We start from the raw sequence: 20,843 nt of genomic DNA, 5'->3' as shown, positions 1-20,843 counted from the left end.
CAACCTTTGATATTGTTTTCGTTAATTAAAACGAGTATGCTTACATTGTTATAGGGAATTTTGAATCACTGTTATAATACATGTTATAAGTCACTGTCAGTCAGTCCAGTTCATGGGTCTTTCTTTTCCACTATTATGTCACTTCATTCATCACACCACCTCTTTCTTTTTCACCACTCTGTCACTTCATTCATCACACCACCTCTTTCTTTTCCACTATTCTGTCACTTTATTCATCACACCACCTCTTTCTTTTCCACTATTCTGTCACTTTATTCATCACACCACCTCTTTCTTTTCCACTATTCTGTCACTTTATTCATCACACCACCTCTTTCTTTTCCACCACTCTGTCACTTCATTCATCACACCACCTCTTTCGTTTCCACTATTTTGTCACGTCATTCATCACACCACCTCTTTCTTTTCCACTATTTTGTCACTTCATTCATCACACCACCTCTTTCTTTTCCACTATTTTGTCACTTCATTCATCACACCACCTCTTTCTTTTCCACTATTTTGTCACTTCATTCATCACACCACCTCTTTCTTTTCCACTACTCTGTCACTTCATTCATCACACCACCTCTTTCTTTTCCACTATTTTGTCACTTTATTCATCACACCACCTCTTTCTTGTCCACTATTTTGTCACTTCATTCATCACACCACCTCTTTCTTTTCCACCAGTCTGTCACTTCATTCATCACACCACCTCTTTCTTTTCCACTATTTTGTCACTTCATTCATCACACCACCTCTTTCTTTTCCACTATTTTGTCACTTCATTCATCACACCGCCTCTTCCTTTTCCACTATTTTGTCACTTCATTCATCACACCACCTCTTCCTTTTCCACTATTTTGTCACTTCATTCATCACACCACCTCTTTCTTTTCCACTATTTTGTCACTTCATTCATCACACCACCTCTTCCTTTTCCACTATCTTGTCACTTCATTCATCACACCACCTCTTTCTTTTCCACTATTATGTCACTTCATTCATCACACCACCTCTTTCTTTTCCACTATTTTGTCACTTCATTCATCACACCACCTCTTTCTTTTCCACCAGTCTGTCACTTCATTCATCACACCACCTCTTTCTTTTCCACTATTTTGTCACTTCATTCATCACACCACCTCTTCCTTTTCCACCACTCTGTCACTTCATTCATCACACCACCTCTTTCTTTTCCACTACTCTGTCACTTCATTCATCACACCACCTCTTTCTTTTCCACTATTGTGTCACTTCATTCATCACACCACCTCTTTCTTTTCCACTATTTTGTCACTTCATTCATCACACCACCTCTTTCTTTTCCACTATTTTGTCACTTCATTCATCACACCACCTCTTTCTTTTCCACTATTTTGTCACTTCATTCATCACACCACCTCTTTCTTTTCCACCAGTCTGTCACTTCATTCATCACACCACCTCTTTCTTTTCCACTATTTTGTCACTTCATTCATCACACCACCTCTTTCTTTTCCACCAGTCTGTCACTTCATTCATCACACCACCTCTTCCTTTTCCACCACTCTGTCACTTCATTCATCACACCACCTCTTTCTTTTCCACTAGTCTGTCACTTCATTCATCACACCACCTCTTTCTTTTCCACTATTTTGTCACTTCATTCATCACACCGCCTCTTCCTTTTCCACTATTCTGTCACTTTATTCATCACACCACCTCTTCCTTTTCCACCACTCTGTCACTTCATTCATCACACCACCTCTTTCTTTTCCACTACTCTGTCACTTCATTCATCACACCACCTCTTTCTTTTCCACTATTGTGTCACTTCATTCATCACACCACCTCTTCCTTTTCCACCACTCTGTCACTTCATTCATCACACCACCTCTTTCTTTTCCACTACTCTGTCACTTCATTCATCACACCACCTCTTTCTTTTCCACTATTGTGTCACTTCATTCATCACACCACCTCTTTCTTTTCCACCACTCTGTCACTTCATTCATCACATCACCTCTTTCTTGTCCACTATTTTGTCACTTCATTCATCACACCGCCTCTTCCTTTTCCACCACTCTGTCACTTCATTCATCACACCACCTCTTTCTTTTCCACTACTCTGTCACTTCATTCATCACATCACCTCTTTCTTGTCCACTATTTTGTCACTTCATTCATCACACCGCCTCTTCCTTTTCCACCACTCTGTCACTTCATTCATCACACCACCTCTTTCTTTTCCACTATTTTGTCACTTCATTCATCACACCACCTCTTCCTTTTCCACCACTCTGTCACTTCATTCATCACACCACCTCTTTCTTTTCCACTACTCTGTCACTTCATTCATCACACCACCTCTTTCTTTTCCACTATTTTGTCACTTCATTCATCACACCACCTCTTTCTTTTCCACTATTGTGTCACTTCATTCATCACACCACCTCTTTCTTTTCCCCTATTATGTCACTTCATTCATCACACCACCTCTTTCTTTTCCACTATTCTGTCACTTCATTCATCACACCACCTCTTTCTTTTCCACTATTTTGTCACTTCATTCATCACACCACCTCTTTCTTTTCCCCTATTATGTCACTTCATTCATCACACCACCTCTTTCTTTTCCACTACTCTGTCACTTCATTCATCACACCACCTCTTTCTTTTCCCCTATTATGTCACTTCATTCATCACACCACCTCTTTCTTTTCCACTATTTTGTCACTTCATTCATCACACCACCTCTTTCTTTTCCACCCTCTGCAACACACACCACACCCTTTCACCCTCTGCAACACACACCACACCCTTTCACCCTCTGCAACACACACCACCCCCTCCACCCTCTCCAACACACACCACCCCTCTACCCTTTGCATCACACACCAACCCACCACCCTCTGCAACACATACCACACCTCCACCCTCTGCAACACACACCACCCCCTCCACCCTCTCCAACACACACCACCCCTCCACCCTTTGCAACACACACCAACCCACCACCCTCTGCAACACACACCACCCCCTCCACCCTCTCCAACACACACCACCCCTCCACCCTTTGCATCACACACCAACCCACCACCCTCTGCAACACACACCACACCTCAGCACCCTCTGCAGCACACACCACATCCCACCACCCTCTGCAACACACACCACCCCTCCACCATCTGCAACACACACCACACCCCTCCCCCTTCTGCAACACACACCACCCCACCACCCTCTGCAGCACACACCACACCCCACCACCCTCTGCAACACACACCACCCCTCCACCCTCTGCAGCACACACCACACCCCACCACCCTCTGCAACACACACCACCCCTCCACCATCTGCAACACACACCACACCCCACCACCCTCTGCAACACACACCACCCTCCACCCTCTGCAACACACACCACTCCCATCCACCCTCTGCAATATGTTTTATGTTACCCTGTTATGTGTTCGTGTTGATATGATGTGTGGCAATGTCACATGCTTAGATAATTATTATTCGGATTATAATATGTACTTTGTTTCCTGTGTACTGTTCAAACCTTGGAGACGAACGACTGGGTGGAAAAAAAGGCACAGTACCCGCCTGCCACATGGACATTTTAAGCAAACGACAAAATACCAAAGTGCCGCTTATCCTTTAGTAGTTTAGTTTACTTTGATTATGTTTTCCCTTTCTGTTCCATTTTATTTGGGTTTTTTTCTGATTTGTACCTACTATTTCACTAGAGCTTTGCAGCAAATGACATTAAGCTTTTCAGTGTTCAGTCTTCAGTTCTCTCTCTCTCTCTCTCTCTCTCTCTCTCTCTCTGGCAGAAAATAAAAATGACGAAGTAATATTCCCAGCAGATACTGAAGACGATGTAGTAGTACACGATCTTGATGCTGAGATATGTCTTGAAGAAGTTAAAAGTGCAATTCCACAGACTGAAATGTGGAAAATCTGTTGGTCTGGATGATGTAGGGGGCGAATTCATCAAAACGTCAGAAAATATAATTGCTCCCTTTTTAACCAAGTTATTTAACAGCATTTTGGATAATGGTTACTTCCCTTCAGGCTGGACACGCTCAGTCATAATTTCATTGCTGAAAAAGGGTGATGCGAACAATCAAGAGAATTATAGAGGTATTTCTTTACTGAGCATCTTAAGCAAAGTATTCACATCAATTTTGAATAAAAGATTATATGACTGGGCTGAAAGGAAGGGAACAGTGTAGAAGAGCATGCAGGTTTTAGGAGGAAATACTCCACAATTAATCATATTTTTACTCTTTGTAATATGATGCAAAACTGTCTCTATGGCACGAAGAAGAGCACACTATATATCACATTCATTGATCACATGAAAGCTTTTGATTCAGTTAATCGTGAAAGTTTGTGGGCAGTACTTCAAAAGATAAAAATCGTCAACTGAAATGATCCGCATGCTCAAAGGAATGTATAGCTCCGTCCTGTGTTCGCTGGGATCCTGTTATAATCAGAATTCTTTGACTGCCCGGCTGGAGTAAAACAAGGCTGTTTGTTATCTCCCTTGCTATTTTCAATCTTGATTTCAGAAGTTGCTGATGAGGTTAATAAAAATGGAAAACATGGATTTCAGTTCATACCTGGTTTCAAAAAATATTTCTCCTGCTGTTTGCAGATGACATTGCTTTATTTTCTTCAACTCCAGTTGGATTACAAAATCAACTGAACAATCTTGAAAAAGCATAACAAAAATCTCTCGGACTAAAAGTAAATCTGAGCAAAACGAAAATAATTATTTGTAGAAAAGTAGTCATTTGTCAAAAGCTGAAAATGGTTTTATAATAGTGAGGAATAGTGAGGAGTTATAGATACGCAGGTTTCCGCTTGAACCATCTTTTGTTTCTCCGTTAGAAGAATATGTGGGCAAAGCAAAAGGCAGGGTGGTCGAAATCATGCGTACAATGTTGAATCTTGGGAGCATGGATAGAATTGTGTTCTTTAAACTGTTTGATGCACAAGTGAAACCCATGTTGCTGTATGCATCAGAATTATGGGGGACTCTGCGTTTTAAAATACTAGAATCAGTTCATTTATTTGCATGTAAATGATTTTTAATGTATGCCCCAAAACGCCGAACGCAATGGTATACGGTGATACAGGCAGGTATCCTCTGTACATTGACAGCTGCATTAGCGCACTACAATACTGGTTTAAACTGCAACAGATGTCCATAACGAGAATTCCCAAAACAAATGTATATCATGAGTGTGAACAAGATGACCAGCTGCCAAAATGATTATTCAGGATATTGGATGTCTACAATAAAGCACTGTTTAGATGTTTATGGATTTTCTGAAGTTTGGTTTAATGGAGGTGTAGGAAACGAAAAAGCTTTCCTTAGAACATTTAAACAACGTATGGTGGACTGTTATAAACAAGACTGGTCAAACAAACTATACAGTAGTAATCGTTTTGAAACAAACCGTTCCTTTAAATCATTGTTGCAGCCAGAAAAATATTTATTTGATCTTACTATTTCCAAATTCAGATCGTCTTTCATTAAATCCAGATTTGGAGTAAAAGAACTTAAAGTTAATGAGCGATATAAGAATAGCCTGAAAAACTGTACCTTTTGTGGAGGGTACGAAGACGAAATTCATGTACTGGCAATATGTCCACAATCCTATATTTTGAGAAAGAAATACTTATCCAAGCATGTACAGATTCCCATATTACCCCACTTACTTCAAAATGTCAACAGCATTGTGTCAAGAGATGTAGCAATGTTTATTGTTTATGTGTTAAAACAGAGAGCAGAAAGCGCTCAGTCTTAGATGAAAGACATGTTTCTTAGTTACCCTTAGCTTTTTATTTAGTTTAGTTATATTATCAGTTTATTCTTTCTAACATTTTGTTATTCGTCCAACTCAAGGTTGGGTTTTCAAATGTGTGTGTGCATAGCACATGCATTTATATGTATACAGGTCGGTGGCCTTACATTAAAACAGTTTTCAGCTCTCTCTCTCTCTCTCTCTCTCTCTCTCTCTCTCTCTCTCTCTCTCTCTCTCTCTTCTTCATCTTCTTCTTTTTTCTTCTTGACTATTTTTCTGTAGTTCTCTTCTGGCCGGCAACCAAAAGAAGTCAAACCGAATAACGCTGCCAGACATTTGCAGTTTCCACATCTGACAATGTTTCACCTCTTCTTCAGTCTCTCCACTGGTTGCCTGTCTGATCGAATCGACTATAACCTATCCACTCTGACGATAAAATGAAGAATGACTGCTGAGTCTATGGAGACACCAAAGGGAGAAAGTTTATAAACACTGTGGGTTGTAAAATAAAACTCACTTTGATGAAAGGTGTCCATATGTATGTGTACACATAACATGCATGTATGTGAACGAATGTGCATTTGTGTCTGTGTTCATGATTGTGCGCGCGTGCGCGCGCGTGCTCGTATATATATATATATATATATATATATATATATATATATATATGTGTGTGTGTGTGTGTGTGTGTGTGTGTCTGTGTCTGTGTCTGTGTGTGTGTGTCTGTGTGTCCGTGTGTGCGCGCATGTATGCGTATATGCAGAGAGGGGCTGTATATTTAAATGTTTGTTTAAATGTATGTACAGAGAGAGAGAGAGAGTGTGTGTGTGTGAGTCTTTGTCTACGCAGTTTGCTTGTTTCACTTTAGTGTGAATATGTAATATTGATGTGATGTGCTATGTAAAAGGCTTTGAAAAGCACCCAGAGCAGATTTCTGACAAGTGTACCACATAAGTATCCATTCTCCGTCTTCTGTCCAAAACACAACTGTTCCTGTGAAGTGATCAATGGACAGGACGCCACGTGGACCTGGTGAGAACAGCTCAGCGCGGAAGACATGATTTGTGACGTCTCGTATGTCACGGCTCGTGGCATTCATTTGTGCGTGTGTTCGTGTGTTCATCTCCCTTTCCCCTCTCCTCTCTCTCCCTTCCCCTCCTCTTCTTTTCCCCTCTCCCTTTCTCCCTCCTCTCTCCCCCTTTTGCTCTATCGTTCTCTTGCGTGCTCAGTTCTGTTCCGAACTGAAGCACGTGAATCTGTCGTGATGCGTGTCTGACATGTCCTTAGTCCTTCTCGCTCTGAACTCGTGAGATGAGTTCGGAGTTAACGTCGTTTCGCAGAAAGGGTTTTGCTTTTGCCTTTGGTGCCGAGCTTTGGAAGGAGAAGGATCGCCGTTCCAGCAAGCGAGCTGTTGGGTGCCCTGTTTGGACAGTCGTGGGGGCTCGATTCTTGTGTGACCCCCTTCTGCCTCTGTGTGGTTCTGTGTTCTCTCCTGGGCCAGTGGTGTGCCTGATTCCTGGTGACAGGTGAGGGGGGAGTTGTATAGTTAGTTTGTTAGTTAGGTGCGGCGGGGGGAGGAGGGGATTGGGGGGGGGGGGGGGGTGTGTGTGTGGTGTGGGGGGGGGTTCATGGGCAACTCCTTATGGGTTGTGACAGATGTTCATTGAAGTTTACCCTGACCCACTTCCCATGAACTGACAGGAGTGAAACTTGGCACACTTATTTGTCTTTCTCTGCAAAGACATCACTAAGGCTGACACACTTCTCCCATCAATTTATGCAGCTTTGAAGACCTTGCCTGTTAATAAGTCTGTAGGTTGCCAGAAGCAGCGACCTGACCTCGGAAATAAGCTTTTCATCGTCTAGGAAGTGCTTTGCGTTCAAAATGACTTCATGGTTGGAAAGAGGTGGAAGTCAGATGGTGTGAGGTCGGTGGTGAAGGGTTTGCTGGCCGCAGGACCGCGCTTCCCTCTGGGCGACACGCGAGTTGTGAACAGTTGTCTTGCAGGACGCGCACACATTTAGTCTCCCCACCACGCCTCTCGGTTTTAGTGGCCTCCCGCATTGTCTGCAGCAATGAAGCGTCGTGTGTCCCGGAAACTGCGGTACCTTTGCCAGGAAATCCATCGTCAGTACTCCGCGCTGGTCCCAAAAAGACCGTGAGCATGACATTGCCCGCCGCGGAGGTAGTGAGTCAAAGTGCTTCCATTGCTGTGACTGGGGTATAGTCTCTGGATCATAGTGATGGACCCATGCTTCGTCCTGCATGATTAGTCTGTGGAAGAAGCCCTCCTGAATTTCTTGGCACATGGCACGTGACTGGTTCCTGCTTTTGGAAAGGTGTGAGCAACCGGGGAATCCTTTGTGCAGTCAACTTCCGCACGTGCAAATGGTCCACAAACTCCACACTGATCTTGACATCTTTGGCTAGTTGACGAACGGTTATGCGGCGATCCTCCAAAATGGCCGCCTCCACTTGCCGGGTGGTGTCTTCATCAATGGCGGAGTGTGGTCACCCGGGAATGGGAGCCGTTTCCAACGATGTCCGACCCCACCAACTGACGATGCCAGTGCTGGAGTACGTCACACGATGGGGGCGTCCTCCCCGTGAGTCTCTTTCACCTCATCGACCGTCTCCCAGGGTGTGCGGCCTCTCGGGTACAGAAACTTGATGACCGCTCTGACTTCAACTGGCTCCCATTACCACACATCACTCCACCACAGCACCTGGAAGGGAGAAAGTGGTACGACTTCAGAGATGCAGATCACCATGTGAAACATAGAGGTATGTATTATCATACATAGCAATTTCAGCCACCTACGGTAACTTGAAGTAAGGGGAAATCTTGAATGAACATCCCTTCGTGATGCCTTGTCTGTCCGGTTCCCCACGTGGCAGTTCCCTGACACGTGGCAGTTCCCTGACACGTGGCAGTTCCCCCACACTGTGGCAGTTCCCCGACACGTGGCAGTTCCCCGACACGTGGCAGTTCCCCGACACATGGCAGTTCCCCCACACTGTGGCAGTTCCCCGACACGTGGCAGTTCCCCGACACATGGCAGTTCCCCGTGGCAGTTCCCCGACACATGGCAGTTCCCCGTGGCAGTTCCCCGACACATGGCAGTTCCCCGTGGCAGTTCCCCGACACTGTGGCAGTTCCCCGACACTGTGGCAGTTCCCCGTGGCAGTTCCCCGACACATGGCAGTTCCCCGTGGCAGTTCCCCGACACATGGCAGTTCCCCGTGGCAGTTCCCCGACACGTGGCAGTTCCCCGACACTGTGGCAGTTCCCCGACACGTGGCAGTTCCCCGACACGTGGCAGTTCCCCGACACGTGGCAGTTCCCCGACACGTGGCAGTTCCCCCACACTGTGGCAGTTCCCCGACACGTGGCAGTTCCCCCACACTGTGGCAGTTCCCCGACACGTGGCAGTTCCCCGACACGTGGCAGTTCCCCGTGGCAGTTCCCCCACACTGTGGCAGTTCCCCGACACGTGGCAGTTCCCCCACACTGTGGCAGTTCCCCGACACGTGGCAGTTCCCCGACACATGGCAGTTCCCCGACACGTGGCAGTTCCCCGACACGTGGCAGTTCCCCGACACGTGGCAGTTCCCCGACACGTGGCAGTTCCCCGACACGTGGCAGTTCCCCCACACTGTGGCAGCGGACGGACTGCTGTTCTCGTCACCACTGGCACACTCAACATGGCTTGAGGTGGGTCCATTTGGGTTCTTGTTTTCTTTGTCATTTGACTTCTTCGTATCTTTCACTCTGTTACTTGAATACTCAAACTGCCAGACTTATAGAGTTCTAGAGTTCTTTGACTCTTTGGTCTGATCCAAGCTGTCCGTGTCCCCACACACCGGCATGGCCATACGTTGGACTGGATCAGACCTTACTCAAGTCCCTGACCGTCAACCACACCCTGCCCTCTGACCACGTGTGCCTCCAGTGTCAGCTGCACTTGTTGAGGTCCCCTCCTCGCCAGGTCTACGTGCTTGTTAGGAATCTAGCTGGTGTCGACGTGGCCGCCTTTGACGAGGACCTCCAGGCCAGGCTGGCGGCCTGTCCCCATGTTTCTGCCGATGACCTCAACCAGCTGCTGGCTGACCTGCTGGACCAGTACGCCCCTGCCACCAGAACGCAGGGTCTCCCAGCGCCCGCCATCACCGAGGTTATCTGACGGTGGCCCCCTGTTGCTGGAAGCAAAGTGAGAGCGTGGCAGAACCGAGAGACAGTGGCTGAAAACGAGCCTCACCATTCACAAACAAATATTTCAGGCTGCTTACAAAGCTGTGAACAATTTTAGTACACGGTGCTAAAACTGCATATTGTCAAAATTCCTGCATGTGCCACCTCCAAAATGTTATATTCGATCACCAACCTTGGCAAATCCGACCCCCTCCCCTTCCCACCAACACCCCACCCTCCCAACTTCCACAAGCACTTTCAGATTTCTTCACCAGTAAGATCCTGGACCTCCGTCAGACTCTTGACTCTCATTCTGTCGCCTCCTCCGTCTTTCCCGACCCAACTTTCTTTGGCAACCCCCTCACCTCTTTCCAGCCTATCTCTGTTGACACTGTCAAGAGACTTATCAGACAGTCAAGCATTAAAACATGCGAACTTGAACTTCTTCCTGCTTCCTTCCTCAACCACTGCCATCACACACTTCTTCCACACATCACTGCTGTTATTCTGTCTGGCACCTTTCCCATTGTGTTTAAGTCTGCTATCTTACGGCCACTGCTAAAAAAGTCCAGTCTTGATCCAGACTCATTAAAGAATTACAGACCCGTTTCTAATCTTCCCTTTTTCTTAAAAGTAACTGAGAAAGTTGTCCTTGCTCAACTTCTTGACCACCTCAGCACCAGTAACTTGAATTACCCATTTCAGTCTGCTTACTGCATCGGTCATAGCACTGAGACAGCTCTTCTCAAAATTGCGAACGATTTATTAACTTCTCTTGACAACAGTAAAATCTCTATTCTCTCCCTCCTTGATCTTTCAGCCGCCTTTGATACTGTTGATCATCAGAATCTCCTCAACCGTCCGAATCGCACTTTTTTAATCTGCGATCTTGCTCTCTCATGGTTCCGCTCTTATCTGTCTGACTGGTCCAATTTTTTTTTTTTGCGGTCTTTCAATCTCCCCTTCCGACGTACAGTTTGGTGTGCCACAAGGTTCCGTGCTTGGGCCCATTCTATTTGTTCTCTATACACAACCGATTTCCACCATTGTGAATCATCATTCGTTGTCCCACCATAGCTTTTCCGATGACAACCAGCTGTATCTGTCGGGACCTCCGTCTCTCCTTCCCTCTCTCATTGACTCTACTCAGGCCTGCATCTCCGATCTGAAGACATGGATGACTGAAAACAAGCTTAAATTAAATGAGGATAAAACTGAAATCATGACTATCACCCCACAGAGACTTTACCACTCAGTCTCTCTTCCTTCCTCAGTCTCCCTCAGTGGCACCGACATTCCTCTTTCCTCTTCCGTCCGCAATCTTGGTGTCATACTCGACCAGTCTCTTTCCTGTCAGCAGCATGTTGCAGATATATGCAAACTGTGTTACTTTGAAATTCGCAGGATTGCATCCAGTCTTCATCTCCTGACTGAAGATGCAATCAAAACTCTCCTCTGTGTCTTTGTGCTGCCCCGCCTGGATTATTGTAATTCCCTTCTTGTCGGTTCACCCAGCTACCTCATTGCTAGGCTTCAGAAAGTCCAGAACTATGCTGCTCGTCTTGTCTTTCGTTTCTCTAACTTTGATCACGTCTCTCCTCTCCTTCATGCTTTACACTGGCTCCCAGTACAAGAAAGAATTATTTACAAAGTCGTTTCTCTTTGTTTCAAGTCCACTGAGGCTTCTGGTCCACAGTATCTTTCTGATTTCATTCACCCCTACATACCCTCACACCAACTCCGCTCTTCTTCTGACACCCGTATGCTTAGGATCCCCCCTGCTCGAACCAAAACGCATGGGCAACGTAGTTTTTCATTCCAAGCCCCCTTTCTTTGGAATCAACTTCCTCAGCCTCAGCCTCTCCGTCACTCATCTTCGCTGCAATCTTTCAAATCCAGGCTGAAGACCCACCTTTTCCCCTCCTGATTAATTCTCAACAGCTCATCTCTTTCCAATAGCTGTACATGTACAACATGACAGTAACAGCCACACAGAGCTACATGTACAACATGACAGTGACAGCCACACAGAGCTACATGTACAACATGACAGTGACAGCCACACAGAGCTACATGTACAACATGACAGTGACAGCCACACAGAGCTACATGTACAACATGACAGTGACAGCTACATAGCTACATGTACAACATGACCGTGACAGCCACACAGAGCTACATGTACAACATGACAGTGACAGCCACACATAGCTACATGTACAACATGACAGTGACAGCCACACAGAGCTACATGTACAGCATGACAGTGACAGCCACACATAGCTACATGTACAACATGACAGTGACAGCCACACAGAGCTACATGTACAACATGACAGTGACAGCCACACAGAGCTACATGTACAACATGACAGTGACAGCCACATAGCTACATGTACAACATGACAGTGACAGCCACACAGAGCTACATGTACAACATGACAGTGACAGCCACACATAGCTACATGTACAACATGACAGTGACAGTCACATAGCTACATGTACAACATGACAGTGACAGCCACACAGAGCTACATGTACAACATGACAGTGACAGCCACATAGCTGTACAACATGACAGTGACAGCCACACAGAGCTACATGTACAACATGACAGTGACAGCCACACAGAGCTACATGTACAACATGACAGTGACAGCCACATAGCTGTACAACATGACAGTGACAGCCACATAGCTACATGTACAGCATGACAGTGACAGCCACACAGAGCTACATGTACAACATGACAGTGACAGTCACACAGAGCTACATGTACAACATGACAGTGACAGCCACATAGCTGTACAACATGACAGTGACAGCCTCATAGCTTACAACATGACAGTGACAGCCACACAGAGCTACATGTACAGCATGACAGTGACAGCCACACATAGCTACATGTACAACATGACAGTGACAGCCACACAGAGCTACATGTACAACATGACAGTGACAGCCACACAGAGCTACATGTACAACATGACAGTGACAGCCACACAGAGCTACATGTACAACATGACATTAACAGCCACACATAGCTACATGTACAACATGACAGTGACAGACACATAGCTACATGTACAACATGACAGTGACAGACACATAGCTACATGTACAACATGACAGTGACAGCCACACAGAGCTACATGTACAACATGACAGTGACAGCCACAGAGAGCTACATGTACAACATGACAGTGACAGCCACATAGCTACATGTACAACATGACAGTGACAGCCACACAGAGCTACATGTACAACATGACAGTGACAGCCACACAGAGCTACATGTACAACATGACAGTGACAGCCACACATAGCTACATGTACAACATGACAGTGACAGCCACATAGCTACATGTACAACACGACAGTGACATCCCCACAGAGCTACATGTACAACATGACAGTGACAGCCACACAGAGCTACATGTACAACATGACAGTGACAGCCACACAGAGCTACATGTACAGCATGACAGTGACAGCCACATAGCTACATGTACAACATGACAGTGACAGCCACATAGCCACATGTACAACATGACAGTGACAGCCACATAGCTACATGTACAACATGACAGTGACAGCCACACAGAGCTACATGTACAACATGACAGTGACAGCCACACAGAGCTACATGTACAACATGACAGTGACAGCCACACATAGCTACATGTACAATGTTACAGTGACAGCCACACAGAGCTACATGTACAACATGACAGTGACAGCCACACAGAGCTACATGTACAACATGACAGTGACAGCCACACAGAGCTACATGTACAACATGACAGTGACAGCCACAAAGAGCTACACGTACAACATGACAGTGACAGCCACAAAGAGCTACACGTACAACATGACAGTGACAGCCACACAGAGCTACATGTACAACATGACAGTGACAGCCAAACAGAGCTACATGTACAACATGACAGTGACAGCCAAACAGAGCTACATGTACAACATGACAGCCACACAGAGCTACATGTACAACATGACAGTGACAGCCACACAGAGCTACATGTACAACATGACAGTGACAGCCACACAGAGCTACATGTACAACATGACAGTGACATCCCCACAGAGCTACATGTAGAACATGACAGTGACAGCCACACAGAGCTACATGTACAACATGACAGTGACAGCCACACAGAGCTACATGTACAACATGACAGTGACAGCCACACAGAGCTACATGTACAACATGACAGCCACACAGAGCTACATGTACAACATGACAGTGACAGCCACACAGAGCTACATGTACAGCATGACAGTGACAGCCACACAGAGCTACATGTACAACATGACAGTGACAGCCACATAGCTACATGTACAACATGACAGTGACAGCCACACAGAGCTACATGTACAACATGAAAGTGACAGCCACACAGAGCTACATGTACAGCATGACAGTGACAGCCACATAGCTACATGTACAACATGACAGTGACAGCCACACAGAGCTACATGTACAACATGACAGTGACAGCCACACAGAGCTACATGTACAACATGACAGTGACAGCAACACAGAGCTACATGTACAACATGACAGCCACACAGAGCTACACGTACAACATGACAGTGACAGCCACACAGAGCTACATGTACAACATGACAGTGACAGCCACACAGAGCTACATGTACAACATGACAGTGACAGCCAAACAGAGCTACATGTACAACATGACAGCCACACAGAGCTACATGTACAACATGACAGTGACAGCCAAACAGAGCTACATGTACAACATGACAGTGACATCCCCACAGAGCTACATGTACAACATGACAGTGACAGCCACATAAAGCTACATGTACAACATGACAGTGACAGCCACACAGAGCTACATGTACAACATGACAGTGACAGCCACATAGCTACATGTACAACATGACAGTGACAGCCACACATAGCTACATGTACAACATGACAGCGACAGTCACACAGAGCTACATGTACAATGTTACAGTGACAGCCACACATAGCTACATGTACAACATGACAGTGACAGCCACACAGAGCTACATGTACAACATGACAGTGACAGCCACACAGCTACATGTACAACATGACAGTGACAGTAACACAGCTACATGTACAACATGACAGTGACAGCCACAGAGCTACATGTACAACATGACATTAACAGCCACACATAGCTACATGTACAACATGACAGTGACATCCCCACAGAGCTACATGTACGATATGACAGTGACAGCCACACAGAGCTACATGTACGATATGACAGTGACAGCCACACAGAGCTACACGTACAACATGACAGTGACAGCCACACAGAGCTACATGTACAACATGACAGTGACAGCCACATAGCTACATGTACAACATGACAGTGACAGCCACACAGCTACATGTACAACATGACAGTGACAGCCACACAGAGCTACACGTACAACATGACAGTGACAGCCACACAGAGCTACATGTACAACATGACAGTGACAGCCACACAGAGCTACATGTACAACATGACAGTGACAGCCACACAGAGCTACATGTACAACAGGACAGTCACAGCCACACAGAGCTACATGTACAACAGGACAGTGACAGCCACACAGCTACATGTACAACATGACAGTGACAGCCACGCAGAGCTACATGTACAGCATGACAGTGACAGCCACACAGAGCTACATGTACAACATGACAGCGACAGCCACACAGAGCTACATGTACAACATGACAGTGACAGCCACACAGAGCTACATGTACAGCATGACAGTGACAGCCACACAGCTACATGTACAACATGACAGTGACAGCCACACAGAGCTACATGTACAACATGACAGTGACAGCCACATAGCTACATGTACAACATGACAGTGACATCCCCACAGAGCTACATGTACGATATGACAGTGACAGCCACACAGAGCTACATGTACAGCATGACAGTGACAGCCACACAGAGCTACATGTACAACATGACAGTGACAGCCACATAGAGCTACATGTACAGCATGACAGTGACAGCCACACAGAGCTACATGTACAACATGACAGTGACAGGCACATAGAGCTACATGTACAACATGACAGTGACAGCCACACATAGCTACATGTAGAACATGACAGCGACAGTCACACAGAGCTACATGTACAATGTTACAGTGACAGCCACACATAGCTACATGTACAACATGACAGTGACAGCCACATAGCTGTACAACATGACAGTGACAGCCACACAGAGCTACATGTACAACATGACAGTGACAGCCACACAGCTACATGTACAACATGACAGTGACAGCCACATAGCTACATGTACAATGTTACAGTGACAGCCACACAGAGCTACATGTACGATATGACAGTGACAGCCACGCAGAGCTACATGTACAGCATGACAGTGACATTCACACAGAGCTACATGTACAACATGACAGTGACAGCCACACAGAGCTACATGTACAGCATGACAGTGACAGCCACACAGAGCTACATGTACAACATGACAGTGACAGCCACATAGCTGTACAACATGACAGTGACAGCCACACATAGCTACATGTACAACATGACAGTGACAGCCACGCAGAGCTACATGTACAGCATGACAGTGACAGCCACACAAAGCTACATGTACAACATGACAGTGACAGCCACATAGCTGTACAACATGACAGTGACAGCCACATAGCTACATGTACAGCATGACAGTGACAGCCACACAGAGCTACATGTACAACATGACAGTGACAGCCACACAGAGCTACATGTACAGCATGACAGTGACAGCCACACAGAGCTACATGTACAGCATGACAGTGACAGCCACACAGAGCTACATGTACAACATGACAGTGACAGCCACACAGAGCTACATGTACAACATGACATTGACAGCCAAACAGAGCTACATGTACAACATGACAGCCACACAGAGCTACACGTACAACATGACAGTGACAGCCACACAGAGCTACATGTACAACATGACAGTGACAGCCACACATAGCTACATGTACAACATGACAGTGACAGCCACACAGAGCTACACGTACAACATGACAGTGACAGCCACACAGAGCTACATGTACAACATGACAGTGACAGCCACATAGCTACATGTACAACATGACAGTGACAGCCACACAGAGCTACATGTACAACATGACAGTGACAGCCACACAGAGCTACACGTACAACATGACAGTGACAGCCACACAGAGCTACATGTACAACATGACAGTGACAGCCACACAGAGCTACATGTACAACATGACAGTGACAGCCACACAGAGGTACATGTACAGCATGACAGTGACAGCCACACAGAGCTACATGTACAACATGACAGTGACAGCCACACAGAGCTACATGTACAACATGACAGCGACAGTCACACAGAGCTACATGTACAATGTTACAGTGACAGCCACACATAGCTACATGTACAACATGACAGTGACAGCCACATAGCTGTACAACATGACAGTGACAGCCACACAGAGCTACATGTACAACATGACAGTGACAGCCACACAGCTACATGTACAACATGACAGTGACAGCCACATAGCTACATGTACAATGTTACAGTGACAGCCACACAGAGCTACATGTACGATATGACAGTGACAGCCACGCAGAGCTACATGTACAGCATGACAGTGACAGCCACGCAGAGCTACATGTACAACATGACAGTGACAGCCACAGAGCTACATGTACAACATGACAGTGACAGCCACACAGAGCTACATGTACAACATGACAGTGACAGCCACACAGAGCTACATGTACAGCATGACAGTGACAGCCACACAGAGCTACATGTACAACATGACAGTGACAGCGACACAGAGCTACATGTACAGCATGACAGTGACAGCCACACAGAGCTACATGTACAACATGACAGTGACAGCCACATAGCTGTACAACATGACAGTGACAGCCACACATAGCTACATGTACAACATGACAGTGACAGCCACGCAGAGCTACATGTACAGCATGACAGTGACAGCCACACAGAGCTACATGTACAACATGACAGTGACAGCCACATAGCTGTACAACATGACAGTGACAGCCACATAGCTACATGTACAGCATGACAGTGACAGCCACACAGAGCTACATGTACAACATGACAGTGACAGCCACACAGAGCTACATGTACAGCATGACAGTGACAGCCACACAGAGCTACATGTACAGCATGACAGTGACAGCCACACAGAGCTACATGTACAACATGACAGTGACATCCCCACAGAGCTACATGTAGAACATGACAGTGACAGCCACACAGAGCTACATGTACAACATGACAGTGACAGCCACACAGAGCTACATGTACAACATGACAGTGACAGCCACACAGAGCTACATGTACAACATGACAGCCACACAGAGCTACATGTACAACATGACAGTGACAGCCACACAGAGCTACATGTACAGCATGACAGTGACAGCCACACAGAGCTACATGTACAACATGACAGTGACAGCCACATAGCTACATGTACAACATGACAGTGACAGCCACACAGAGCTATATGTACAACATGAAAGTGACAGCCACACAGAGCTACATGTACAGCATGACAGTGACAGCCACATAGCTACATGTACAACATGACAGTGACAGCCACACAGAGCTACATGTACAACATGACAGTGACAGCCACACAGAGCTACATGTACAACATGACAGTGACAGCAACACAGAGCTACATGTACAACATGACAGCCACACAGAGCTACACGTACAACATGACAGTGACAGCCACACAGAGCTACATGTACAACATGACAGCCACACAGAGCTACACGTACAACATGACAGTGACAGCCACACAGAGCTACATGTACAACATGACAGTGACAGCCACACAGAGCTACATGTACAACATGACAGTGACAGCCAAACAGAGCTACATGTACAACATGACAGCCACACAGAGCTACATGTACAACATGACAGTGACAGCCACACAGAGCTACATGTACAACATGAGTGACAGCCACACAGAGCTACATGTACAACATGACAGTGACATCCCCACAGAGCTACATGTACAACATGACAGTGACAGCCACATAAAGCTACATGTACAACATGACAGTGACAGCCACACAGAGCTACATGTACAACATGACAGTGACAGCCACATAGCTACATGTACAACATGACAGTGACAGCCACACATAGCTACATGTACAACATGACAGCGACAGTCACACAGAGCTACATGTACAATGTTACAGTGACAGCCACACATAGCTACATGTACAACATGACAGTGACAGCCACACAGAGCTACATGTACAACATGACAGTGACAGCCACACAGCTACATGTACAACATGACAGTGACAGTAACACAGCTACATGTACAACATGACAGTGACAGCCACAGAGCTACATGTACAACATGACATTAACAGCCACACATAGCTACATGTACAACATGACAGTGACATCCCCACAGAGCTACATGTACGATATGACAGTGACAGCCACACAGAGCTACATGTACGATATGACAGTGACAGCCACACAGAGCTACACGTACAACATGACAGTGACAGCCACACAGAGCTACATGTACAACATGACAGTGACAGCCACACAGAGCTACATGTACAACATGACAGTGACAGCCACATAGCTACATGTACAACATGACAGTGACAGCCACACAGCTACATGTACAACATGACAGTGACAGCCACACAGAGCTACACGTACAACATGACAGTGACAGCCACACAGAGCTACATGTACAACATGACAGTGACAGCCACACAGAGCTACATGTACAACATGACAGTGACAGCCACACAGAGCTACATGTACAACAGGACAGTCACAGCCACACAGAGCTACATGTACAACAGGACAGTGACAGCCACACAGCTACATGTACAACATGACAGTGACAGCCACGCAGAGCTACATGTACAGCATGACAGTGACAGCCACACAGAGCTACATGTACAACATGACAGCGACAGCCACACAGAGCTACATGTACAACATGACAGTGACAGCCACACAGAGCTACATGTACAGCATGACAGTGACAGCCACACAGCTACATGTAACAACATGACAGTGACAGCCACATAGCTACATGTACAACATGACAGTGACATCCCCACAGAGCTACATGTACAACATTCAGGGGACATCCCCCACGAGCTACCCTGTACGTTATGCCCCCGACCGCCCCCAAAAAGGGTACTTTTACAGAAAGGCTGGAGCCACAAAAGAGCTTTCAAGTACAACATGACAGTGACAAACCCACAACTACATGTACGCAAAAGGGCAGGAAGCCACCCCAGAGCTACATTACAAAAATTACAGGACAAACCACACCGAGCCCACATGTACAAAAATTTACAGTGGGGCCCGCCACACATACTTTCATGTAGAACCCTGACGCGAAAAGTCACACAGACTACAGTACAATGTTTCTAAAAGCCCACATGCTACAAAGTACAAATGACAGTGAAAAGCCACATACTGTACAAAACCCAAGACAAATGAAAAACCACACAGAGCTACATGTTTCCCAAAATGACAGTGGGCCAAACCAACCCCTGTCATGTACAAAGACAGTGAAAAGCCCAAAATAGCTACAAATTCAATGAAAAGTGACAGCCCCAGACTTTCAGGGGACGATATGCAGTGCCCCCCCGCAGAGCCTTTCTTCCTTTAAAACCCTTAAAAGACCCGTGAACCAACCCCGCCAAAAACAACCTACACCCCCCCCCCCCCCCCCCCCCCCCCCCCCCAACCCCCCCCCCCCCCCCCCCAAA

This window comes from Babylonia areolata, chromosome 22, assembly GCF_041734735.1.
Source record: "Babylonia areolata isolate BAREFJ2019XMU chromosome 22, ASM4173473v1, whole genome shotgun sequence".
Classification (NCBI taxonomy): Eukaryota; Metazoa; Mollusca; class Gastropoda; order Neogastropoda; family Buccinidae; genus Babylonia; species Babylonia areolata.
The sequence above is the reverse complement of the archived record's forward strand: the minus strand, read 5'-3'. Positions refer to the sequence as shown.